Source organism: Hemiscyllium ocellatum, chromosome 26, assembly GCF_020745735.1.
Source record: "Hemiscyllium ocellatum isolate sHemOce1 chromosome 26, sHemOce1.pat.X.cur, whole genome shotgun sequence".
Taxonomy (NCBI): Eukaryota; Metazoa; Chordata; class Chondrichthyes; order Orectolobiformes; family Hemiscylliidae; genus Hemiscyllium; species Hemiscyllium ocellatum.
Genome location: NC_083426.1, coordinates 56,997,947 through 57,025,760, shown reverse-complemented (window position 1 = coordinate 57,025,760; position 27,814 = coordinate 56,997,947).

Below are 27,814 nucleotides of genomic sequence, written 5' to 3'. Positions count from 1 at the left end.
GAATGTGTAAAAACCATTTGGGTTATCCTTAACTTTATTTCCCAAAACTATCTCGTGTCCCATCTTTGCCCTCCTGATTTCTCTCTTCAGTATATTCTTCTAAGGGTTCACTTGATCTCTACCTGACATATGCTTCCTTCTTTTTCTTAACCAAAACCTCAATTTCTTTAGTCATCCAGCATTCCATATACCTACCAGCCTTTCCTTTCACTTTAATAGGAATATACTTTCTCTGGACTCTCTTTACCTCATTTCTGAAGGCTTCCCTTGTTCCAGCCATTACTTTACCTGCAAACATCAGTGTCCAAACAGCTTTTGAAAGTTCTTGCTGAATACCACCAAAATTGGCCTTCCTCCAATTTAGAACTTCAACTTTTAGATCTGGTCTATCCTTGTCCCATCATTATTTTAAAACTAATAGCATGATGGTCGTTGGCACCAAAGTGCTTCCCCCACTGACACCTCCGCCAATTGCCCTGCCTTATTTCCCAAGAGTAGGTCAAGTTTTGCACCTTCTCTAGTAAGTACATCCACATACTGAATCAGAAAATTTTCTTGTACACACTTAACAATTTCCTCTCCATCTAAACCCTTAACACTATGGCAGCCCCAGTCTATGTTTGGAAAGTTAAAATCCCCTGCCATAATCACCCTATTTTTCTTACAGGTAAGTGAGGTCTCCTGACAAATTTGTTTCTCACTTTCCATCTGACTATTAAGGAGTCTATGATACAATCGCAATAAGGTGATCATCCCTTTCTTATTCCTCAGTTCAACCCAAGTAACTTCCCTGGATATATTTCCGGGAATATCCTCCCTCAGAACAGCTGCCATGCTACCCCTTCTCTAAAACGCCACTCCCCCTCCTCTCTTGCCTCCCTTTCTATCCTTCCTGTAGCATTTGTATCCTGGAACATTAAGCTGCCAGTTCTGGCCATCCCTGAGCCATGTATTTGTAATTGCTATGATATCCCTGTCTCATATTCTTAACCAAGCCCTGAGTTCACCTGCCTTCCCTGTTAGGCCTCTTCCATTGAAATAAATACAATTTAATTTTATCAGTGCTGTTTTGTTCTCTGCTTTTTTTTCCTGCCTGTCAGGACTGTTTGACTCGCCTTTGTTCTCAACTGTACCAGTCTCAGATTGAAATCTTTCCTCACTATCTCCCGGGTCCCACCTGCCATCTTACTAGTTTAAAACCTCCTGAGCAGCTCTAGCAAATCTCCCTGTCGGTGTATTAGTCCCCTTACAATGTAGGTGCAATCCATCCTTCTTGTACAGGTCACTTCTACCCCAAAACAGCTTCCAATGAACCAAAAATATGAATCCTCCTCCCATACACCAGCTCCTCAGCCATGCATTCATCTGCTCTATCCTCCTATTACTGCCCTCACTCGCTCGTAGCATCGGGAGTAATCCAGATATTACTACTTTCGAGGACATCCTTTTTAAATTGTTGCCCAGCTCTCTGTAATCACCATTCAGAATCTCAACTTTTCCCTTCCTATGTCGTTGGTTCCAATGTGTACATTGTTGACCCCTCACCGCCCCCCCCCCCCCCCCCCCCCCCCCACATTCTCTCTCAGACATCCTTGATTCTGGCACGAGGGAAGTAACGCACCATTCTGATTTTTTGCTGCTGGCCAAAGTAACGTCTGTCCTTACCTTGGACTAGAGAGTCCCCTAAGACAGTCGATCGCTTGGAACCCGACGTACCTCTCATTACATTAGAACCAGTTTCAATACCAGAAGCTTGGCTGCTCATGCTACATTCCCCTGAGAATCCATCGCCCCCTCCATTTTCCAAATTAGCATGCTTGTTTGAAATGGGGACAGCCACAGAAGACTCCTGCACTACCTGCCTACCTGTCTTAGCTTTCCTGGAGTTAACCCATCTATGTGACTGTATCTGAGAGTTCCCCTCTTCCTATAACCGCCATTCATCACACCAACTTGCTCTTCTAAATTCCTCATTGCCTCTAACTGCCTCTCCAACTGATCCATTCAATCTGACAGGATTCATAACCAATGGCATTTATTGCAGATATAATCCTCAGAAACCGGTAAACTCTCCTTAACTCCCACACCCGACAAGAAGAACATTTCAGTCTGCTAAGGGCTATTTTTACTTCTTTCAATTTACATATCCGGAAAATATCTCTGTTTTATTCCTCGACTAAACACTGCTCTGGGTCAAATTAATACTTATGACTTATATCTTAAGTTTAATTCAGAGACAGCTGAATAAAACATATAATCAAGAGCAAACTCACTCTACTCTCTACTGCAGATTTATTTTAAGACAACACTTAAACATCCACTTATCTGCTTCTGTGCTGTGACCTCTCCCAACAGGTTCCTCCAAGATCAGTTGTGAATTTCTCTGTCAGTTAGCAATGTGGGTTTGTTTTTCTCTCTCTCTCTCTCTCTCTCACTACACTGACCTCACCATGTGCTTCCTTTGTCTGTTCCTCTCCCTTTAAAAAGTGCTGTTGTTTTGACTTTTTTAACCCCGAAGTTCCAAAGATGTGCAATAGCGTATAAAACAGGAATTGCTGCTCCTGGAATTTGAGGAAATCACCTCCAACACCTAAAATACCTCAAAAAAGGAGCAGCTGTTACAAGCAGAAATTTTGCCCGTCCTCTATCTTGTCCTCTCACACACCTTGTGGCAGCAAGGGAAGGTGTGTGGCATGGGTTGGTGGGGTCATGGACTAAACAAGGGAGTCTCTGAGGAAATGATTTCTGCGGAATGCAGACAGAGGTCAGGAGGGAGATATATCCTTGGTGGTGGTGTCTGACTGTAAGTGGTGGAAATTGCAAAGGATAATGTGCTGTACGTGGAGATCACTGGGGTGGAGATCAAGTGGGTTCCATCCTAGTGTGGTTGGATGGTGGTGTTCAAGGACAAAGATACAGGAAGTGAAGGAGATGTACTAGAGGGAATTATTGATCACTTAGGAGGGGAAACTGAGGTCCCTGAAATAATAGAACATCTGGGACATCTTGGAGTGAATACAACAGGGTAGATTTTACAATTGGGGGAAGGGAAATTACGATGCTGTAAGACAAGATTTGAGGAGCATAAGTTGGCAGCATAGGCTGTCAGGGAAGGATGTGGTGGAAATGTGGAACTTTTTCAAGGAGCAGATACGACGTGTCCTTGATATGTATGTACCTATCAGGCAGGAAAGAAATGGTCGTGTGAGGGAGCCTTGGTTGACGAGGGAGGTTGAATGTCTAGGAAAGAGGAAGAAGGAGGCTTACACAAGGTTGAGGAAACAGGGTTCGGACAGGGCAGTGGAGGGATACAGGATAGCCAGAAGGGACCTGAAGAAAGGGATTAGGAGAGCTAAGAGAGGGCATGAAAAATCCTTGGCGGATAGGATCAAGGATAACCCCAAGGCATTTTATGCGTGTGTGAGAAACATGAGAATGACGAGAACGAGGGTAGGTCCGATCAAGGACAGTAGTGGGAGATTGTGTATTGAGTCGGAAGAGATAGGAGAGGTCTTGAATGAGTACTTTTCTTCAGTATTTACGAACGAGAGGGACCGTATTGTTGAAGAGGAGAGTGTGAAACGGACTGGTAAGCTAGAAGAGATACTTGTTAGGAAGGAATATGTGTTGGACATTTTGAGCAACTTGAGTATAGACAAGTCCCCCGGGCCTGATGGGTTATATCCTAGGATTATGTGGGAAGCAAGAGAGGAAATTGCAGTACCGTTGGCAATGATCTTTTCGTCTTCACTGTCAACGGGGGTGGTACCAGGGGACTGGAGAGTGGCGAATGTTGTGCCCCTGTTCAAAAAAGGGAATAGGGATAACCCCGGGAATTACAGGCCAGTTAGTCTTACCTCTGTGGTAGGCAAAGTAATGGAAAGGGTACTGAGGCATAGGATTCATGAGTATCTGGAAAGACATTGCTTGATTAGGGACAGCCAGCACAGATTTGTGAAGGGTAGGTCTTGCCTTACAAGTCTTATTGAATTCTTTGAGGAGGTGACCAAGCATGTGGATGAGGGTAGAGCAGTGGATATAGTGTACATGGATTTTAGTAAGGCATTTGATAAGGTTCCCCATGGTAGGCTTATGCGGAACGTCAGGAGGCATGGGATAGAGGGACATTTGGCCAATTGGATAGAAAACTGGCTAACCGGTCGAAGTCAGAGAGTGGTGGTAGATGGTAAATATTCAGCCTGGAGCCCAGTTACAAGTGGAGTTCCGCAGGGATCAGTTCTGGATCCTCTGTGTTTGTAATTTTTATTAATGACTTGGATGAGTGAGTCGAAGGGTGGGTCAGTAAATTTGCAGATGATACGAAGATTGGTGGAGTTGTGGACAGTGAGGAGGGCTGTTGTTGGCTGCAAAGGGACTTAGATATGATGCAGAGCTGGGCTGAGGAGTGGCAGATGGAGTTCAACCCTGCCAAGTGTGAGGTTGTCCATTTTGGAAGAACAAATAAGAATGTGGAATACAGGGTTAACGGTAGGGTTCTTAGTCAGGTGGAGGAACAGAGGGATCTTGGGGTCTATGTACATAGATCTTTGAAAGTTGCCACTCAGGTGGATAGAGCTTGTAAGAAGGCCTATGGTGTATTAGCGTTCATTAGCAGAGGAATTGAATTCAAGAGTCGTGAAGTGATGTTGCAGCTGTACAGGACTTTGGTTAGGCCACATTTGGAGTAGTGTGTGCAGTTCTGGTCGCCTCACTTTAGGAAAGATGTGGAAGCTTTGGAGAGGGTGCAGAGAAGATTTACCAGGATGTTGCCTGGAATGGAGAATAGGTCGTACGAGGATAGGTTGAGAGTTCTCGGCCTTTTCTCGTTGGAACGGCGAAGGATGAGGGGTGACTTGATAGAGGTTTATAAGGTGATCAGAGGAATAGATAGAGTAGACAGTCAGAAACTTTTCCCCCGGGTACAACAGAGTGTTACAAGGGGACATAAATTTAAGGTGAAGGGTGGAAGGTATAGGGGAGATGTCAGGGGTAGGTTCTTTACCCAGAGCGTGGTGGGGGCATGGAATGCGCTGCCCGTGGGAGTGGTAGAGTCAGAATCATTGGCGACCTTTAAGCGGCAATTGGATAGGTACATGGATGGGTGCTTAATCTAGGATAGATGTTCGGCACAACATCGTGGGCCGAAGGGCCTGTTCTGTGCTGTATTGTTCTATGTTCTATGTTCTATGAATTTGCTCCTCCTAGGAGTAGATACTGTTCAGTCAGAGGATTTGGGAGTAAGGCATGGTGTTTTTCCATGACTGTGCACAGGAGGAGATGTAATCAAGGGAGATGTGGAAGTTGGTGGGATCGAAGTAGATGTCTGTGTTTTGTCTGTGGGATGGAAAGGTCCCGAATCCGGAGGGAGGAATGGGAGATGGTCCATATGAACTTGAGTTCAAAGTGGAATGCATTGGTGATTTTGACGAACCATTCAACCTCCTCTCCCTCACCTCATTCCTGATCTAACACTAACTTGCGTCACTGCCCTTTTGATCAGTCTTACTTGTCCATTTCCCTTCCCACCTATCTGCTCCTCCCTCCTAATCGACTTATCACATTTACTCCCCACCAACATCCACCTCTCGCTTTCCCACTTATGTTCCCCGCAGCCTCACCCCGACCCCCACACCACTATTTATCGCTTATCCCCCTCCCCCTCTACATTCCTGCCGAAGGGCTTATGCCCAAAACGTCAACTCTCCTGCTCCTTGGATGCAGCCTGACCTGCTAGTTTTCCAGTACCACCCCAAGCGACTCTGACTCTCCAGTCTCTGCAGTCCTCACTTTCTCTTAATTATTGAAATGGGAATCAATTAGAAGGTCAGGGCTATTTCTACAGACAGAGTGGAATGTTTCTCAAAGTGTTCGTCTGTTGGTGAAGGAGGCTGCATTGTGAACAGCAATGATAGTAAATTGGATTGAAAGAGTACAAGTTAAATGCAGCTTCACCTGGAGGGTATGTGTTGGGTGCTGAGAAATAAGGAGTGGGTCTGCAATCTTTTCAAATATTTGGCTTTATTTCTTCATGTATGTAGACGACATAATTGCATGTTGAAACCTGCACAGCAACAGCTTTAATTGTGCACTTTACACTTTTTTTAGTCTGTTTAGTAACAAACTATTCTCCACATCTTACAAACAAGGTCCAGGCAACAGTCTGTTAGGGGCATATGCTCCTGTCTGCTGAGAACCGAATTCACTTGTTTCAACCGCACTTGCAAGTCTGCTCTTTGCAACAGCATTTGGAAATTTAACTCTTGTTATGTTGGTAATGTAATCACACAATCTTCAATGTACTTCACAACTGCCTTACAGTTATAATCTATACATCTATTCATAAACTCATGGATCCACTCAACCTTCTTCACAACAGTTTCAACTTCAAGATTAGAGTTTTGCTGGAAAAGCACAACAGGTCAGGCATCATCCGAGGAGCAGGAAATTCGATGTTTCAGGCAAAAGCCCTTCATCAGGAATTCCTGCTCCTCAGATGCGGCCTGACCTGCTGTGCTTTTCCAGCATCGCTCTGATCTTGAATCTGGTCTCCAGCATCTGCAGTGCTCCCTTTTGCCTAACAGTTTCAACTTGCCCTGCCACCGATAATTTACTGTCTTCTGTGACCCTCCTGGGCTCCAGTGATCCCTTGGAGATCACCAGCAATGCTTCCAAAATCTTCTCAGCTATCTACTTAGGGAGTAATCCATTTGGTCTGAATGACTAATCTATGTTCAGACCTTTCAGTTTCCCCAGCACCTTCCTCTAAGTGGTAGTCACTAACGTTCACCTCTGCCACCTGACTCTCTTGAAGTTCTGGCAGGGTGCTGGTGTCTTCCACCATGATGGCAGATGCAAAGTACCTTTTCAAATCCTCTGTGATTTCATTGTTTCATATAACTACTTCTCCAGTCTCTTTCTCTAGCTGTCCAATGTTTGCTCTTTGCCTCCCTCTCTTCCCTGTTATACGCATGAAAATCTCTTGCCATCTTCTTCTCCAATATTAGAAAGATTATCACCGTATTTCAACCTCTTCTCCTAATTTTTATTTTCATTTATTCTCCGCTAGAATTCCTAGGCTTCCTAACCCTCAGGTTTCCCAGTAATCCTCACCGTATTGTATGCATTTTCTTTTGTTTTTATGCTGTCCCTGACTTCCCTGAACAACTACAGTTGCATTGTCCTCCACTGTTTCTTTTTCTGCTTACCCCCAGAATCTCCTGCCATTGCTGTTCCGTTGTCTTCTTTGTTCTGTTTCCCTTCCAATAAACCCTGGCCAGCTCCTCCCTCATGTCTTTGTCGTTATAGTATGCAATTGTATTTGTGTCTCATCCAAAAGTGAGAAATAATATGAAAAAATGTGGTTTTAGAGATGTGACATGGAGAAAGAGAATATATAGATGAGCAGGCATAAAAATAGACAAAACTACATTGTCGATAAAAGGAGATGTATTTCCCTATTTGGCTTAACAATTCCTGGTGTGCTGTGGTCCTTTGAACAGTCTGTGTACAACAGAGTAATACGTTTAAATGCTGGGTCTGATGCCAGAACTTTTATTTCCAACAATATGACATACACCAGCTGTTGACAGAACGCAGCAGGCCAATCTATTTATTCCTCAGTAGAAAGTGGATTAATTGAAATAAAAGTGGGACACTAGAAGCACAAGTTTATAACACCCATTCTGATAAGAATGAGAGACTAGTGCAGGGAATCCCTGAAAAGGGGGCAATCTTTGAGAGAAGGGTTCACAACGCCTCAGAGCAGGATCAAATAACGTTTCAATGTTTTATAAATTTTGTGCATCAGACGCTTCATATTTTGTGAACTGTGTCTCCGTTGTTCATTCTGAATGTGTTGTGTACATACGGATGATCTTGTCTATCTGCACGCACACAGTGTGTCTAAAATAATGCTTTGTCCATTCAATTGCAAAGTATTTTTTTTACATTGTCACTCACCGTTCCTTCTTCCAAATATTTTCTGTTTCTTTCTCTGCATTTTATTTTATTCTATGAAGAAGATGTTGGTGACTGGGGCATTTCATTCTACTCCTTGATTCTCCACAGCCACTGTCTTTTATTCCTTTCCGTTTCTTAACCAATGACACATACACATTTACTTTGGGTCGAAGGTAAAAACGTCTGAAAAAGAAAAGGCCTCTGAATTGGGCAATAAGATGTTTGCAACTTTAGAAACAAATCATTAAAGTGCATTGTGTTAGAGATAAAACATTGCCTTATTATAGCAGTGAGAGTAAATCCACACTTCCTGTATATTTTCAGCGCAGTTGTGCCCAGAGACAGCTTTAAGATTGACAGTTCTTGTGGTGGAGAAGATGTCAGTGGAGTAGCAATTTCCCGATTGGCTGTTAGGAAGGAAGTGGCACTGAGCATTGGATGTGGATAGCACAGCAGAGGCATCGAGCCTGTGAAGGGAAACAATCACCTTTCTCCGTCACCTCTAACATTGTTAGGATAATTGGAGGTGGGCTATCAGAAAAATAGCAGGTGATGTCAACATCCCATTCAGACCCATTATTGTTGTTACATTAAACGTATTGTCGTGAAAGCGGTTCACTGGAGCTATTTGTTCAGGAACTGTGATTGATGTTAATCTTCATAGATCCAGGTGTGTCACTGGGGTGTTTCCCTCGCCTATCAATACGGGGTTTATTTCAGTGTGTTGTCCCATAGTATCAGCAGCAGCAGCAGCAGCATCCTTCCCAGGGTTGGGAACAGCAGCTCCAGAGAGAGGGAGCGATCAGAATCTGAGAAAGTTTGACTGAAATGTTACAATGATGTATCAGAATCTCAGAGTGATAGATTGGAATGTTACACCCATGGAGAAGACTTTATCCTCTGATCTTTACTATCTTTCTGTGGATGAGAAATATTGAGAGCATGGTCAGCAGGTTCGTGAATGACACAAAATGATGGAAATGGAATAATCAAACAGTCAGGGCAGGCAGGAACAAAGCAGAGAACAAGGTGGGGCTCATACATTAAACTTCATTTACTTCAATGCAAGAGGCCAAACAGGGAAGGCAGATGAACTCAGGGCTTGTTGAAGAACATGGGACTGGGCTATCATAACAATTACAGAAACGTGGCTCAAGGAAAGGAAGAATTGGAAGTTAATTTTCCAGAATAAACATGCTATTGGAAGGATAGAAAGGTGGGCAAGAGAGGAGGGATGTTGTTGTTTTTGATAACAGATAACATTACTGTTGCATTTAAGTTTGATATTCCCAGGAATACATTCAGGGAATTTATTTAGATAGCACTGAGAAATAAGAAAGGGATGATCACCTCATTGGGATTGTATTGTTGCCCGTCTAATAGTCAGCAGGAAGTTGAGAAGCAAACTGGTAGGGCGATTTCAATTCTCTTTAAGAAGAATAGGGTGGTTATGGTAGCGGATTTTAACTTCCAAACATAGATTGGGATGGTCATAGTGTTTGGTTTCGATGGAAGAGAAATTATTAAATGTGTACAAGAACATTTTCTGCTTCAGCATATAGATGTACCTCCAAAAGAAGGTGCAATGCTAAACCTACTCCTGGGGAATAAGGCAGGGCAGGTGACTGAGGGGTCAGTCGGACCAGCAACCATAATTATATTAGCATTAAGATAGTAATGGAAAATGATAGTTTGGATCTCAAAAGAGAGCTTCTAAATTGGAGGATGGTTAATTTTGATGGTGTTAGGCAAGAACTTTCAAAAGCTGATTGCAAGCAGATTTTCACAGGTGAAGGGATGATTGGGTAATGGGAAGCCTGCAAAATGAGATATTGAAAGTCCAGAGACATAATATTCCTGTTAGAGTGAAAGGAAAGGCTGGAAGATGCTGGATCAGTAGAGAAACTGAGGGTTTAGTTACTAAAAAGAAGGAAGCACATATTCGGTACTGGCAGGAGAGATTTTGTGAATCCATAGAAGAGTTAAAGACGGTCGAGGTACACTTGAGAGTGAAATCAGGATGGCCAAAAAGGATATGAGATTGCTTTGACAAAGAGGGTTAAAGAGAATCCAAAGAGTTTTTATAAATATATTTGGGATAAAAGGGTAGCCCGGGAGAGAATAGGACCCCACGAAGGTCAGCTACAGGGGACGGCGAAGATATTAAGCATGTGTTTTGCATCAGTGTTTACCGTGGAGAAAGACCTGGAAGACTAGAATGCGAGGAAATAGATGGTGATGTCTTGAAAAATGTTCATATTACAGAGGATGAGATGCTGGATGTTTTGAAACACATAAAAGTGGATAAATCTCAAGGACCTGATCATGTGTACCCTAGAACTCTGTGGGAATCTAAAGAAGTGATTGCTGGGCCCCTTGTTGAGGAATTTGTATTATTGATAGTTAGAGGTGAGGTGCTGGAAGACTGGAGGTTGGCTAATGTGGTGCCACTATTTAAGAAAGCTGGTAAGGAAAAGCCAGGGAACTAAACACCAGTGAGCCTGAATACAGTGGTGGGCAAGTTGTTGGACGGAATCCTGAGGGACAGGATTTACATGTATTTAGAGAGACAAAGATGGATTGGGGGTAGGCAGGCATGGCTTTGTGTGTGGGAAATCATGTCTCAAGAACTTGATTGAGAGTTTTAGAAAGAATAACAAAGATTGATGAGGGCGGAGTCATTAACATGATCCCTACGGACTTCAGTAAGGGGTTCAACAAGGTTCCTCATGGGTGAATGGTTAATAAGGTTAGATCTCATAGAATACAGGGTGAACGAGGCACTTTGTACAGAACTAGCTCGAATGTAGATGACAGAGGATGGTGGTGGAAGGTTCCTTTTCAGACTTTTTGGTCCGACTCACCCATGCCAATCAGATATCCTAAATTAATCTAGTTCCATTTCACAGTATTTGGTCCATATCCCTTTAAAGCTGTTCTACTCATAGATCCTTCCAAATGCCTTTTAGGAAGTGAAATTGTACCAGTCTCCACCATTTCCTCTCGCAACTCATTCCATACATGCACCACCCTCTGGGACAAAAAGTGCCCCTCCGGTCTCTTTTAAATCTTTCCACGCTAACCTTTAAATCTCTGCCCTCCAGTCTGGGACTCCCCTATCCTGGGGGCAAGAACCTGACTGTTCACACTATCCATTCCCCTCATGATTTTATAAAGCCTCAATCAACACGAAGGGCTGAAGGGCTTTTGCCTGAAACTCGATTTTCCTGCTCCTCGGATGTTGCCTGATCTGCTGTGCTTTTCCAGCACTACTCTGATCTGAACTCTGGCTGGACTTTCAGTTATCTCGTGCGAAAATTCTAAAATTCAGGCCTGAAACGTCTTCCTTCTTGATCAAGTCACAATTCCAAAATAATTTTAATCAATGTGTTCCGACAGATGATGAAACATCTGTGTGGGATTTTAACCTAGACTTTTGGGCCCAGAGGTAGAGACACTGGAACCACACTGCAACAGCCCTTAAAGCTGCACATTATTCTGCTGTGTGTGTGTTCATCAACCTGTTCTAATATACTGTGAAAAACCTCTGCGACAGGCATGAATTGAATCCAGACCACCTGATCAAGAGCTGGAGATGTGACAATACATCAACAGAAACAGGAATCAAATCCAAAGCTCTGGCTCAAAAGCATGAGTGCTCCCCACTACACAAGACTGAACCATGCCCACATTTTCGATCACGTTTTAAATGCCTTCTTGCATCTTGGTATAGATTCATTAATATCTGGTTAACTTGACTGATTTACACCACTAAAAGAATTAATTTTTTAAAACATGCCAGCTATTTGCCTCAACTCTAGGATCTGAGTGCATGTTTTCTTACATCGAGACAAGCCATTAATATCTTTTATTACTTGGTTATGAATTCCAATTTAAATGGCTATTATCTGTAGTCTGCAATATTCAGGAAAGAAATCCTACAGACATGCTCTGCGCTGTGAAGAATCTTGAACAGACGTTAGTACTGAACACCAGAGACGAACAAAGAAGCATTTCAGGCCTCACACAGCAAACACTATTTCTTGCCTCTAACGTGTGACTGTCCTCTTCCTAAAACTATTGAATGATACAAGGCAGCTGTTTATTTTCCAGCCTCTCCTCCCCACTGGCTAGGTCTGCAATGCACCCCCATCCTCCTCCAGTCGCACAAAACAAATGAAGCCCTAGGTCTTTGCAAATATCAAGGCCTCAGTTTGTAGGCCTCCTGGAGGGGGAAAGGGTCTTTTAAAACTGAAGGGAGCAGGTGAGGGGGTGGTAATATCATTCACTGGGCTGAGGAGTGGCAAGTAGAGTTTATTTCAATAAATTCATAGTATTGTATTTTAGTAAAAGAAACAAGGGGAGGAAAATACAATTCAAAGTCTGGCCATTGTAAGAGTTGAAGAGACCTCGGGGCTCAGCTGTAATTCTTTGAAGTTTGTGTCACATGTAGACAGTTTGGTTAAGAAGGTGTTCAGCTTGCTTGCTTTCTTAGATCACACTTTTGAGGACAGGAGTTGGGACGTTAAGTTCAAGTGCAGGTTATTCATGAGGCCTGTTCTGGAGTACTGTGTGCAGTTCTGTTAGCCCTGTTATAGGAGGGATATTATTAAGCTGGAGAGGATTCAGAAAAGACTTACCAGCATGTTGTTAGAAATGGTGCTCTTGGATAGGCTTTACACAGAGGGTGGTGGGTGGCTGGAATGCGTTGCCAGCAGAGGTGGTAGAGACAGGCACGGTAGATTCATTTACGATGGGTCTGGACAGATGCATGAGTAGGTGGGGAGCAGAGGGATGCAGATGCATAAGAATTTGGATCAGCTCAGGTTTGGAGGGCCAAAGGGTCTGTTTCTGGACTGTGAATTTTCTTTGTTCTTTGGGATTCTTTCCAACATGCTGTGAACAAAGGAGATTGAGATTTGACATGTTGGAGGTTTCTAACACAATAAGGGATAGAACAAGCTGAGAGGTTCAGAGCAGGAGTGGGCCATCTGGTCCGTCAAGCCCGCTCTGCTTTTCAATCGATCATGGCTGATCTTTTCATGGACAGAGATCCACTTTCCCCCACTCTCACAGCATCCCTTAATTCCTTTATTTAGTTCCTTCAGTTCAAAAAAAAATCTTAGCTTGAAAATGTTAACTGAAGAAGTGTCAACTCTGACAAGGAATTCCATAGATTTACAACACTCTGAGTGAAGATGTTCCTTCTCAATTTTGTTCTAAATTTGCTCCCTCTAATCCTGAGGCGATGCCCTCTTGCCCCAGTTTCACCTGCCAATGAAAACGCCCTCTCTTCATCTATCCTATCTGTTCCATTCATAAATTTATATGTTTCTATAAAGTCCTCCCCCCCACCCCGCCCTCTTCTGAATTCTAATGAATATAGCTGCAGGTTTCGCTGCAGCACAGTAGAGTCCTGGCACTCACTGAACTTCGTGTGAAACAACTGGATGAATGGATGAATAGGAAGGGAATAGAGGAATACGGATCAGGGAAATGAAAACAGTTTTAGTATGAAAAACATTCCTCACTCATCTCTTTTAAACTTCCCCTCTTGCAACGTGAACCTGTGTCCCACCAGGTAAATGACCCCTCCACCCTGGAAAAAGCCTCATACTTTCTGCTATATCCATGCCATTCACAATTGAATCAACATTGATCAGGTTTTTAACTACCACCAGATCATTAACTTGTTTGGATTAGACATCCAGTGACATTTTCACAACAGCACCATCTCCACATGAGGCATTAACGGAATCACAGCCAGCAGGTTATTCCTGTGCTGCTTGACAGCTGTGTCAAAATGTACTTCCATCTATTTGACTATCACAATGTGACTGATCGCATAGTAGTTGACAGATTATAATTATTGCTGAAGAAGGGCTCATGCCCGAAACGGCGATTCTCTTGCTCCTTGGATGCTGCCTGACCTGCTGCGCTTTTCCAGCAACACATTTTCAACTCTGATCTCCAGTATCTGCAGTCCTCACTTTCTCCTAGAAGATTGTAATTATTCTCTGGTTAGGAGACCGGACAATTGTCAGATTTCCTGATAGATGTCAGAGTTATGGAATGAAAAATACTTCCCCAGGAATATGTCTTGTTGTGCAGCACAAGTCTTGAGTCCTCTGACAGGAATGGTATCAGAGCCCACTGCCTTTGTCCCATCTACTGTGGTCAACCCTTTCTGGATGTCACGTGCAGAGAATCGAATTGTTTGAAGAAGCACATCTGTGATTGTGTGGCGATCATGATGAGGATGATGTGCGTCATCCACTCAACACATCGAGGTGAGAATGGTGCAGAGACTACATCCTTACCTTTAACATTGGTGTGCTGTGCTCTTCCATCATGAGGACGAAGATATTTGTGGAGCTTCCTCCTCCAGTGAGTTGTTTAATAGTCCATCATTTGTGGATGAGTGTGACAAGGCTGCAGGGCTTAGATATGATCTGTCGGATTTGGTGTCATTTTGCCCGATGTATTATCAGATGTTAGTTCTGCTGTTTGGTATGCAAACAATCAAGTAGCTTTAACGGGTTGTCATATATGTTATGTATAGTTTTAGGTTTCTGGTCTGAGCAAGTTCACCTTCACTCATTACTGAACCAGACTTGATGGCAATGGTAGACTGAGGGATTATCTCAAAGAAAAAGTTTGACCTCATGATTGACTAAAATTTTGCTTCTGACATTGCTGTTGTTTACAGCACCACATAAATGCCCAGTTTGAGATGCAATATCTGCACCTGTAATTCTCCTTCCTGACCCCCAGTTCACACTGAGACCCATTCACCCATCACACCGTTACTCTGTGATCTACTCTGCTTTCTGATATAGGTAGCACTACCATTTTAAGGATCTCTCCAGGTTGTGACACCATCAATTTGTTACATTCCGCAAAACCCCTTTAACATATTCATCTGAATCATTACCCTTCCAATAGTGTTGAACAGAATGTGTTTCCATCTGTTTCTCGCGCTGACCATGATGAACAGCTCTGTCGTGTCAGTGATGCTGGCCTTGTGCAGTTTTTAGAACCAATTTGTGGAGCTTGTGTTATCGTCCATTTGCTGGTGTGTGGCTCACCATGTTGGGCAAACATCTCCGCAACGTGTTGAAAAACAGAAATAGTGAGAGGATCTCATCAGGACTGGCAGCAACTGTGAAGTGAAAATAGAGTTAGTCTTTTCGGTTCAGTGACGATTCTTTAACACTGTCAGTTTGTACAACAATTTTGTTTTTGTTTCAGATTTCCAGTATCCACAGTTTTCTGTTTTATTGAAAATGTGTTATGTGTCTGATTGATTTCTGGAGAAACTGGCAGCATGTGTGAAGACAGAAAAACAAAGTTGATGTTTCAATTTCAGCATGACCCTTCTTCAGAACTGAAAAAGATTGGAACATTGGCTTTTTAATCCCTTGGCAGAAGTCGAGGAGGGATGATAGGAAACGCAGGGTATGGAGGCAGAGGGGAAAGGACAAACTTGTGATGAAAGAGAAAGAGTTGTAAAATGGATGTGAATTAAAGTCACAGTGGGGGACACTAGTTCTCTTCATACAGTACAAAATAAACATGTCAAAAACAAGACAAGGTCAGTAGGAGACCAAGAACGACAAAGTGCTGTCATGCTGTGAAGTTATGGAATTAAATATTAAGTCCTACAAGATGTAAACTACCGAAACATATAGTGACGTGTTACTGGAGCTTGGGTTTTGCCGCACTGGAATATTGCAGCAGCCCAGGACTGAAATGATAACATGAGAGCAAGGTATGTTATTGAAATGGGAAACAATGACAAGGTCAGAACTACCTGTAGGGAGTGGAAATGTTCCTCAAAGCGTTCTCTGTTTGGTCTCGCCCAATGTAAATGAGGCTGTGTTGTGAGCAGCAATGACAGGAGACTGTATAGTAAGAGTAGAAGTGAAATGCTGCTTCACCTGGAAGGTGTGTTTGGGACCTTGGACAGTGAGGAGGGAAGAGGTGAATGGGCAAGCTTCTGCAAATAGGTGGGGATGTGCCACGGGGGCATGGGGAAGTGTTCGGGGAGGTGGAGGATGTCACAGAGGGAACGCTTCCTGTGAAATGCTGACAGTGAAGAGCAGGGGAAGATGTGTTTGAGAGTGCTGTCCTCCTGGAGGTGGTGGGAGTGGCAGAGACTGATTCTTTGTATGCGAAATCTAGTGCAATGGAAATTGAGGGCAAAGTGATTTGTATCATTGTTCTAGAAAGGAGGGGAAGGGGTGAGGGCATAAGCGTGGAGGATGGGTCAGTCATGGCTGAAGGCCCTATTCACCAGCGTTGGTGGGATTTCTAATTTGAGGGAACAGGAACCATGTCAGAGTCTTTCCACTGAAATGTGGCATCATTAATCAGAATTACAGAGACGGGAAAACTGGGAGAATAGAGTCACTCTCAGCTGATCATGTGTTCAGTTCCATGCGAAAGACATCCCTGAATGATTTGAAAGAACTAGAAATTATAAAAATATCCTAGAATCCCTACAGCATGGAAATAGATCATTGGGCCCAACAATTCCACATCAACCCGCTGAAGAGTAACCCAACCAGCACCATTCCCCCACCCTATACTCTACATTTACCCCTGATAAATGCACCTGAAATCTATTGGCAATTTAGCACGGCCAATCCACCTAACATACACATCTTTGAGATTGTGGGAGGAAACGGGATATAGGGAGAATGTGCAAACGCCACACAGACAGATGATCGAGGCTGGAATTGAATCCGACACCCTGGTGTTGTGAAGCAGCAGTGTGAAACACTGTGGCACCCCAAATTAACATCTTTCCTGCAGATTTCTGACTTAGATCTTGAGTAAGGCAGAATATGAGAATAAAATATCAGTGGCAGACATTTAACAGATTTTTCATAATACTCAATAATTGATATTTCTGATTAAAAAGAAGGACTCAATAAAAAGATGAACCACCCACAGTTCACAAAAGCTGTCAAGCAGAGTATTGAATCACAAACTAAAGAATTGAATTTAGTGAGCAGTAGTCTCACCCAGATTTGAGATGCTTATTTTAGAAATCCGAAGCAGATAACATAAAGTGAAGAAAACAACAAAAATACTGTGAAAGTAAATTGGCAAGAAAGATGAAATCAAGCAGCGAGAGCATTTCCGTGTCTGTCAGAAAGAAAATCAGGATGAGTGTGTGACCCTTGGAAGAAAGAAAGTTAGGAGAAAGTGAGGACTGCAGATGCAGGAGATCAGAGCGGAAAATGTGTTGCTGGAAAAGCGCAGCAGGTCAGGCAGCATCCAAGGAGCAGGAGAATCGACATTTCGGGCATGAACCCTTCTTCCTTCCAGGAAGGAAGAAGGGCTCATTCTCGAACCGTCGATTTTCCTGCTTTTGTCTTCAAGAAGGGAGCAAGACAGAAAGAAAGAACTGACACTCCATTTCATCTCACCATTTTTGCTGTGAATCTACTAGTATCCACATTTAAGGAAGGAATTACAGAATATTTGTAAAAGCTTAACGCAGTCAGAGTCAACATGGATTTGTGAAAGAGAAATTACATTTTCCCTGGTAAAATCATGCGAAATATTGCTGAAGATACCTGAGAACATAACAAGCAGACTTGGTGAAATGGAATGGCTGAATATTTATTTGGCTTTCAAGAGTTTTTCAATAAGGATACACAAAATGATATTTCTTGAGAGATGGGGAGAATATGCAAAGTCCACACAGTCAGTCATCTGAGTCAGGAATTGAACTCAGGTCTCTGGCACTGTGAGGTGGAGTCCTAACCACTGTACCACCGTGCTGCCCATCTTAGTGGGATTAGTGTGTCTTTATCAGGTTAAAAGTAAAAATCTACTGGAGTCCTGCAAATATTAGTCCTATGGCAACAGTTACTTCCAGTCTATACTGATGGCTTGAAGGTGGGGATTGAGTGCATTATATATCCATGTTTGCAGATAATGCATGCAAACATGGAAGGGCATGTTGCAGTCAGAATATAAAGAATTTGGAAGGGAATGCCGATAAGGTCAGGACGTGGACAAATTCTTGGCTGATAGCAGATGTTTAGATGTTTCTTCATTGTAGTTAATATGAATAAAGGTTTATATTACTGAAGCATAAAAGATACAGAGGTGATTGGACATGGTAGATGTTCAGATGATATTTCCAATCGTGGGCAGAGTCTTGATATCGAAGACATGGATACAGAATAAGGGATGTCGGTTTAAAAATAAGATGCACAGAAATGCCTTCTCTCAGAAGGTAGTGAATGTCTGGAGTTCACTAACCTAGAGAATTATATTATTAATTTGATTGCCTATTGTCTGGAAACAGGCCCTTTGGCCCAAGTCCACACCGACCCTCCGAAGAGTAAATCACCCGTTCATCAACATCTACTCCTGATGACTGCACCTCACACTATGGGCGATACAGCATGGCAATTCCACCTGGCTTGCACATCTTTGGATGGTGGGAGGACACCCACACAGAGAATGTGCAAACTCCACACAGACAATCACCCGAGGCTGGAATCGAATCAGGGATCCTGGTGCTGTGCAGCAGCAGTGCTAAACACTGAGCCACTGTGCCGCCCAATTTACAGGGGAGGGGATGGGCTGATGACATATTGGCAATTTGAGGGATGCAAGGAGTTGGCAGCAAAGTGGAGTTGAGCCCTGGAGTAGATCAGCCACGTTTTTATTAAGGGGCTGAATACCTACCCCGATCCTTATTCGATGTTTTCTTGCATTATTTTATTGAAAATAGGCTGGTTATTTTCTTGAAAGCCGTTTTGTGTAATACTGTCGTCAGGGAGAGCAGAGGGTTTGGCTGAGCTCACCCTGGGTGGAGTATGGGGGATGTATTCACAGTGAATCTCGGTCTGCAGCATGACCAATATCTGGAGGAGAAGTTGCAGAGAAGGCAATCCTGGATAGTGGGATTATGGGGTTAGAGACTCTTCCTGACCAAGCCTAGATTTTCTAAGTAAACCTTTCCAACCTACACTTAACCATCGGAGTAGCCTCAATCTGCTCCTGAGGTAGCAGGTTCGAGGGGCTGAATGGAACATCAGAAGATGGGACTCTGGAGAACAATGGTGCTCTCAACTGTTCGACACGACTCCACCAGTAAATAATATAATGAGTCAACTTATTATGGTCCCAGCTGCATTTTTCTGTCAATACCCCATTATCCCTGATTCACTTGTCTATCGAAAATCAAACTAAGTCAGCTACAATATAATTTAAAGATCCATCCACCAGACACATCTGACAAAGAGAATTCTGACTTGAATGAATTCCAAGTTTGCGAATTTCTCCTCATTCTTGTACTGTCCACATTAGGGTGGTCACTGTTTCCTTTTCCAATCCCACTCCTCCACTGGTCACAACAGATTTTCAATGTAACCAGGTCAGTGATATGGCCAATGGTACAGGTGAAAGACTGGGTCAGGTTCAGTAATAGGAACAGGTTCGGCAGAGTTTTTTGGTCAGCCACAGAAAACTGGTTTATTCCTGAAATATGTTTCCTCAACACAGGAGCAAAGCCTAATGACAACAAGTCATGGTCGACACAAACTCCGTTCGGCTCTCCACCTGACCCACTCTCCTCAACATCTTATTTGATTCAAAAAGCTCATCTCTTATTTCAGGGTAACCTGTTAAACAATACAATAATTCAAGCTCTCCATTCTAGGAATACATGAAGTGAAACATTTCTGAACTGCTTGTAAGGAGACAGAAACAAAGCACCTTCACACACAGCCCACCTGATGTGTTCTCAGTCAGACTGGGTACAGTGCAGCAACACATCCTTCCTGGAAAGTTGATTCAAACTCCTCTAACGGGCACATTTACGGTATTTTGTTTTCCTCAAAAAATATATTCAAGTTATTACAAAAGTGAGGATATTTATTTTCGTAGAGTATTGTGAGACTTTAGAATGCTCTTATCTAGAGACCATTGGCAGCAGAGATGTTGAATATTTTTGAGGCTCAGACAGATGGATTAATTAATAAAAACAGAGTCAAAGATTGTTAGGGGGTGAGCAGGGTGAGGGGGAAATACAGACAGTAACAACAAATGAAACCATGGATGCCTGGAACATCCTGGAATACAATAGAAAAAGAAATGTTAATGCAGAGAAACTTTTAAAAATAGTAACAGTGATAGAGCAAGGCCACTGTAATCACAAAAGACATGGGGCTGCTCTCCCATCGGACAAAAAACACTTCTGGTAGTTTACCATCAGGTTCACCACACCTTGGGCGAGGGGTTGAGATTGAGGAAGCAAGCCCTTCATGACGGCCTCTGTCAGTTTGGAGAATTGAACCTGCACTGTTGGACTTCCTCTGCACCACAAACAACCATCTACCCAACTGAGTGCAAGACTATATAACTGTGACAGACAGAAATAGTCACAGACAAAGAGAAATAGAAACCTTTAGAATAAGGAAGATGTTACAATTCAGGTAATATTCAAGGTAATGGCTGGGGACAAAAAATGGTGTCTGCTAGAAATTGTATTTTAAAATGAGGCAACTGTTTAGATGCTTGCTTTAGTTAAATTCAATAAGGTGAGACAAACAAAATAACCAGAATTACTAACTGTAATTGGATATTGAGAGGCACACGTGTTCATTTTTAAATGGTCTGAGTAAAGTGTTTGTACAAATACAGGAAAGTATGAAACTGATAGAATATATTGTTTGGAGAGTCCATCCTGATGGGAAATGGTTCCCGAACACATGCTTGAAGAAAACGGATGTAAAACTTATCTGAGTGATGTCTGCTTCCTGACAGGAACCCAGGGAGTTGAATGATTGAAAGTTCCTGTAACATGGAGTTCAGATCACAATCATATCTGCCCCGATCTTATTGAAAGGTGGAGCACATTTGAAGGGCTGAATGACCTCATGATGAACTTTAATCGTGTGATTAGAAAATATACAACGCTGCTCCTGCCCTTATGTGCTACACTTTGGAGGACTAACATTTTCCTGAACATGGGAATTGTTTTGGAAGTCATCTGGAACATTCTCTAAATGACATCATTCGCAACATTTGAGATGTTGGAAATGGATTAGACTAGATTAGACTTACAGTGTGGAAACAGGCTCTTCGGCCCAACAAGTCCACACCGACCCGCCGAAGCGCAACCCACCCATACCCCTACATTTACCCCTTACCTAACACTACGGGCAATTTAGCTTGGCCAATTCACCTGACCCGCACATCTTTGTGACTGTGGGAGGAAACCGGAGCACCCGGAGGAAACCCACGCAGACACGGGGAGAACGTGCAAACTCCACACAGTCAGTCGCCTGAGGCAGGAATTGAACCTGGGTCTACAGGCGCTGTGAGGCAGCAGTGCTAACCACTGTGCCACCGTGCCGCCCATTCTCAAGAACATTCTATAATCGTGTGGAGTATTGCATTGGTGAGAGTTTAGGAGCATTACCCTTGGAGATTGGTACGATACATATTGAGCTGGGTGGTGAGCTCAGAACATACTCAGTGGGTCTGGTGGTGTAGCCTCCTCTGTGTGGAGAATGATCTTCCTTTGTACCAGCCCATCCACCAGGACCACCGTACCACTCTCCACAAATGGTGGTGCAGTTGCCCCTTATCTGCCATGCTGGGGGAAAATGATGCAAGGCAGCTCTGAACTGAAAAAGCTCACCCGTGTGCCCACTGGCCTTTTGAAGCTGGTCCAAGTGCGAGGGATTACAGAATATCCAGGTGTATTCAGGCTATGGTGAATACCTCCATCTGTGATGGTGGGAATTGAATGAGAGGGAACCCTGGGGGGTGGGGTAGGGAGTTAATGAGTTTGACAAGAAAACTGGTTCAGCCTCATGCCAACGATCTTTTTGTCGCACTCAACGAAAATGACACTTTCCCTCAGGAACAGGCTCGATAGGCTGAATGGTCACCTCCTGTCCCTCTGTAACAGACTCGAGTGGCTGAATGGCCCACTCCTATCCCTCTAAAACATACTCAAGAGGCTGAATGGCCTCCTCCTGTCCCTCTGTAACAGGGCCTGAGACAATATGTGACAGAGCAACCCGTGGATGATGAGCAGCTGGTAAACTGTATCTGATGGAGTTCCTCATCAGTTACAGAAACACAAACAACACAATGTACTCCTGGTGTCCTCTCAGTAACACCTTGTACAGCTGCAGTCATACGTCTGCATACTTTCATTGATTCTCTTTACAAAATGTGCTAACACTCCAACTTTCTACCTCTTCAAGTAGTAAAAGGCTGGTGTGAGCAAAATGGCCTCCTCCTATCTCTCTGTAACAGGCACATGGAGATAGAATTGCTTCCCCCGTTCTGAAGCAGCAGTCTCAATGCACTGAATGGTGTCTCAAAATTATGAAAGGATTTGATGACAGGGCACTTAAAACGAGGAGCAGCATTACCCGGGGTCAGTGGGCAATAAATATTGTTACCCTGGGTTATAGCTTCTAGACATTTCCCCTCCAGTGATTTTACACAGATCATCTATATTTTATCCCTGTACCCTTTTGTAACCAGGGTAGAACACGCACAACCCTGCAGTGTTCTGGTACTACTCCCACATACAAGAAAGAAAGATGAAGAAGATTGAAAGGGTTATGGTCCATCCCTCACCAACCCTCAGACATTCCATCCAGACCCAGTAAATGTTCCTTTTTAATTGTGATATGAAAATTGATGTAAGGAAGGGGTTAACTGAATCTGTTTGTTCTGTGACTTTGATTAATGCCAGCCTCCATGGATTCTAATTATCTCAGTGGAAGCTTTCCCTCTTAATGAAAAATGGGCTCCATTTCTTATCCCATGGTATGAGCCGAAGCATCACAGACAGCATTAAAAAGGATCAGCAGCTCCAGAGGAGAGATGAGAATCTGAGAAAAATAGACTGGAATTTTTCAACAATGTATAGAAGTTTAGCCTATGATGTTTGGTACCTTTCTACATATTACGATCAATTGTCATTACCACGGCGGATCAAAAATGCACTTTACATTGTTCAATATTTTTATTATCCTATCCTGGTTATCGTTGGTGTCCCTGGTAAGTCTCACTGTCCAGTTACTATTTGTATTAGCTATGCATAAATGTCTCTGTACTGTTCATTTACTGTTCACTCCTACATCCATTATGATTCCTGCTGAGACTCTGAATCCAGATATTCACTCTAAAAATCACTGCATCAGTGAGATTGTTCCTTCACTTCACCCTCTTTGCATCTGTCAGTGTCTCTCGTGTGTTTCTATGTTGACCTACAGCAGTGAACCATGATTCATTTTGTCACTGTCCTTGTTATATAAATATTGGGATCACGGAGGTCGCTGCCTTCTGCTCTGATTACAAATCCATTTCCTTTCTTTGACTCCATCCCATTCCTGGTCAATATCTGAGCCTGAAATAGTTGAATCATAACTGCGGAGATCCTTTGGCCATGAGCTGATTCCTGACACCATACCCTAACTGTTCCAAACGTTAACAGCTGACACCTCCAGAATATACTTCTATGCGAGGTCTTGCACTTTGGAAAAAGAATACAAGCACAGACTACTTTCTAAACGATGAGAAAATTCATAAAGCCAAAGTACAAAGGGATCTGGGAGTGCTAGTCAGGATTCTCTAAAGATAAACATGCAGGTTGAATCCGTGATTAAGAAAGCGAATGCAATCTTGTCATTTAGCTCAAGAGGGTTGGAATTTAAAAGCAGCGATGTGTTACTGAGACTTTAGTAAGGCCCCATTTGGAGTACTGTGTCCAGTTTTGGGCCCCACACCTCAGGAGGGACATACTGGCACTGGAGCATGTCCAGCGGAGATTCACACGGATGATCCCTGGAATGATAGGTCTAACATATGAGGAATGGCTGAGGATCCTGCGATTGTACTCATTGGAGTTTAGAAGGTTAAGGGGAGATCTAATAGAAACTTACAAGATAATATATGGCTCGGAAAGGGTAGATGCTAAGAAATTGTTTCCATTAGGCGGGGAGACTAGGAACCGTGGGCACAGCCTTAAAATTAGAGGGGGTCAATTTAGAATAGAAATGCGGAGACATTTCTTCAGCTAGAGATTGGTGGGCCTGTGGAATTCATTGCCACGGAGTGCAGTGGAGGCCGGGGTGCTAAATGTCTTCAAGGCAGAGTTTGATAAATTTTTGATGTCACAAGGAATTAAGGGCTACGGGGAGAATGCGGGTAAGTGGAGTTGAAATGCCCATCAGCCATGATTAAATGGCGGAGTGGACTCGATGGGCCAAATGGCCTTACTTCCACTCCTATGTCTTATGGTCTTACTTCACTGGTTTGTTCCATTTGCTTTTTGAACCTTGAGCTATGAAATACAGTTTAATGATGCCAATTATCTGCTACTGACAGTCCCAATGTCAAACCTGCAGAAGTAAATCTGTGTCGATACTCCATGGCTCATATCAGAACTTACACCAAAATCCCATCGGTCCGTCATTCCTCTGCACACTAATCTATACTAGTATTGAGTCTGGAAATGTCTCAATTTTAATATTCTCAAACACATTCTCCCACTTGTCTACGAAATATCCCTCAATCTCTCTCTTTCTGTCTAGTACTCAAACCATTACCAGTTGATTTGATTTGCTTACTGTCGTCATATGTACCTGAGTGCAGTGTAAATCTCTGGTTTGCAAGTAGTACAGGCAGCATTTATTTTTCTTTATTCATTCATGGGATGAGGGAATTGCCGGCTTAGACAGGATTTATTGTTCATCCGTAATTTGCTCAGGAGGCAGTTCAGAGGTAACCACATTTCTGTGGATCTGGAGTCACATGTAGGCCAAAACAGGTAAGTATGGCACATTTCCTTCTCAGAAGGACATCAGTAAACCAACAACCGACAATGGATTAATGGCATCATTAGACTCTTCATTCCAATTTTTATTTTAATTGCATTCAAATTCTATCACCTGCCATGGCAAGATTCGAGCATTCCCACGATCATTGTCTGGGTCTCTGGATTAACATGATACCACTAAGCCCCTGGTCATAGCCCACAAGGGCATACAGATCATAGGCTGGTCAGACAGATCAAGATGCACACAAGGTGCAGAAAGCAACATCAACATTTACAAGATTAACATTACTTGAAGTAGGGGTATGGGTGGGTGGCGGGTCAGTGTGGACTTGTTGAGCCGAAGGGCCTGTTTCCACACGGTAAGTAATGTAAAAAAAAAGATGTTGTGGGCGGCACGGTGGCTCAGTGGTTAGCACTGCAGCCTCACAGCGCCAGAGACCTGGGTTCAATTCTTGCCTCAGGCGACTGACTGTGTGGAGTTTGCACGTTCTCCCCGTGTCTGCATGGGTTTCCTCCGAGTGCTCCGGTTTCCTCCCACTGTCCAAAGATGTGCGGGTCAGGTGAATTGGCCATGCTAAATTGGCCATAGTGTTAGGTAATGGGGTAAATGTAGGGGAATGGGTGGGTTGCGCTTCGGCGGTGTGGACTTGTTGGGCCGAAGGGCCTGTTTCCATACTGTAAGTAATCTAATCTAAAAATAAGTTAGTGAGTCCATTCACCAGTCGAATAATAGCAGGGAAGAAGCGGTTTCTGAAACTGCTGGTGTGGGTATTCAGGCTTCTGTATCTTCTGCCTGACAGAAGAGGATACAGAGGATCATTACCTGGGTGAGTGGGGTCTTTAATGACATTGGAGTCTTTCAGCAGCAGAAAGCTGTGCAGTTGGAGTCCACTGATGGAAGATTGGCTCCCGTGATGGTCTGGGCTCTGCCCACAACACTGTGTAGTTCCTTATGATCCTGGACAGAGCAGTTGCCACAGCAGGTGGCTATGCACCCAGATCATATACTTTCAAACATGCAGCTGTAAATGTTGGTGAGGGTCTTTGTGGACATGCCAAAGTTCCTGAGCCGCCTGAGGAGGAAGCAGAATTGTTGTGCTTTCTTGATCATTGCATCTACCTGGGAAGTCGAGGAGAAGTTGTTCATTATTGTCACTGAGGATTTTGACCCTCTCGACCCCTGCTCTGCTGATGTAATTGGAGGCATATTCTCCTCCTTTCTTTCTGAAGGCAATGATCCTTAGTTTTGGCGACATCTAGTGCGGGGTTGCTCTCATTGCACCACGTCATCAGGTCCACTATCTCCTTTCTGTATTCTGACTCCTCGTTGTTCGATATCTGTCCTACTAAGCAATGTCATCAGTGAACTGAAATATATTGGTCATTTGGAATTTGGCAACATGTGTGGGTGTACAGGGAGTATAGTAGGGGGCTAAGGGCATATCCTTGGGGGGGGGGGGGGGGGGGACTCCAGTGTTGAATGTTGTCGCGGAGGAGATACAGTTGTTAATCTCACTAATTGTGGTCTGTGGGTCAGAAAGCTGAGGATCCAGTTGCAGTGGGCAAAGTTGGGAATGAGGTCATGAAGCTTTGAGAAATGTGTGGAGGGAATAATGATATTGAAGGTGGAGCTGTAGACAATGAACAGGAGTCTGATGTAGGTGTCCTTGTTACCCAGATCTTCCAAGGATGAGTAAAGGTATATGGATATGGCATCATCTCCAGACCTGTTATGTCAGCAGGCAAATTGTGTAGCCTTCTCAGGTCTGTGTCTCTGTGGGTCTGGGCCTTCTCAGTTCTGTGTCTCTGTGGGTCTGGGCCTTCTCAGGTCTGTGTCTCTGTGGGTCTGGATCTTCTCAGGATGTGTCTCTGAGGTTGTTGCTTCTCAGGGTTATGTTCCTCGTAAAGTGTGCAACAGAATCTGGGTGCCCTTCTGAGCCAGTCGCTGAAGGTAAATATGCAGGTGCAGTAGGCTGTAAAAAAGGTAAATAGCTTATTTGCCTTCATTGCAAGAGGTTTCTATTGCAGGAGGAGGGATGTGTTATTACAGATATACACGGCCTTGGGGAGGCCACACAGAATACTGTGCACAGATTTGTTCTCCTTTTCTAAGGAAGGATGTTTTTGCTCTCAAGGGAGTGCAGCGAATGTTTACCAGGCTGAATCCAGGGATGGCTGGTCTGATGTTAGGGGAGAGATTGACCGGGTTAGGATAGTTTTTGCTGGAGGTCAGACAAATTAGGAGGGAATCTCATACAGAGTTATGAAACTCTAACAGGACTAGACAGAGTAGATGCAGGGAGGCTGTTCTTGAGGGTGGGTGTGTCCACAACAAGGGATATCAGCCTGACGTATCGGGGTGGACCATTTGGGACAGAGATGAGGAGACATTTCTTCACCCAAAGACTGGTGAGTCTGTGAAATTCATCATCACAAGAAGCAGTTGATACCAAAACGTTGAATGTATTCTCGAGACAGCTGGATTTTGCACTTGGGGCAAATGGGACCAAAGGATATGGGGGGGTGGGGGGCGGAAAGCAGGATTAACTTTTCGAGTTGGATGATGATTGTGATGAATTAAAGAACAGCCTCCACGGGCCGAATGGTATTCTTCTGCTCCTGTCATCTTTGTCTCTAAGCTTCTATGTTTCCTAGGTTTGTGTCTCTGCGGGTCCAGGCTTTGTCAGGGTGGTGTCACTGTGGGTCTGGACGTCTCAGGGTGGTGTCACCGTGGGTCTGGACATTTCAGGGTTGTGTCACTGTGGGTCTGGACGTCTCAGCGTTGTGTCACTGTGGGTCTGGACTTCTCAGGGTTGTGTCACTGTGCATCTGGACGTCTCAGGGTGGTGTCACTGTGGGTCTGGGCTTCTCAGAGTTGTGTCAATGTGGGTCTGGACTTCTCAGGGTGGTGTCACTGTGGGTCTGGACTTATCAGGGTTGTGTCTCTGTGGGTCTGGATGTCTCAGGGTTGTGTCACTGTGCGTCTGGACATCTCAGGGTTGTGTCACTGTGGGTCTG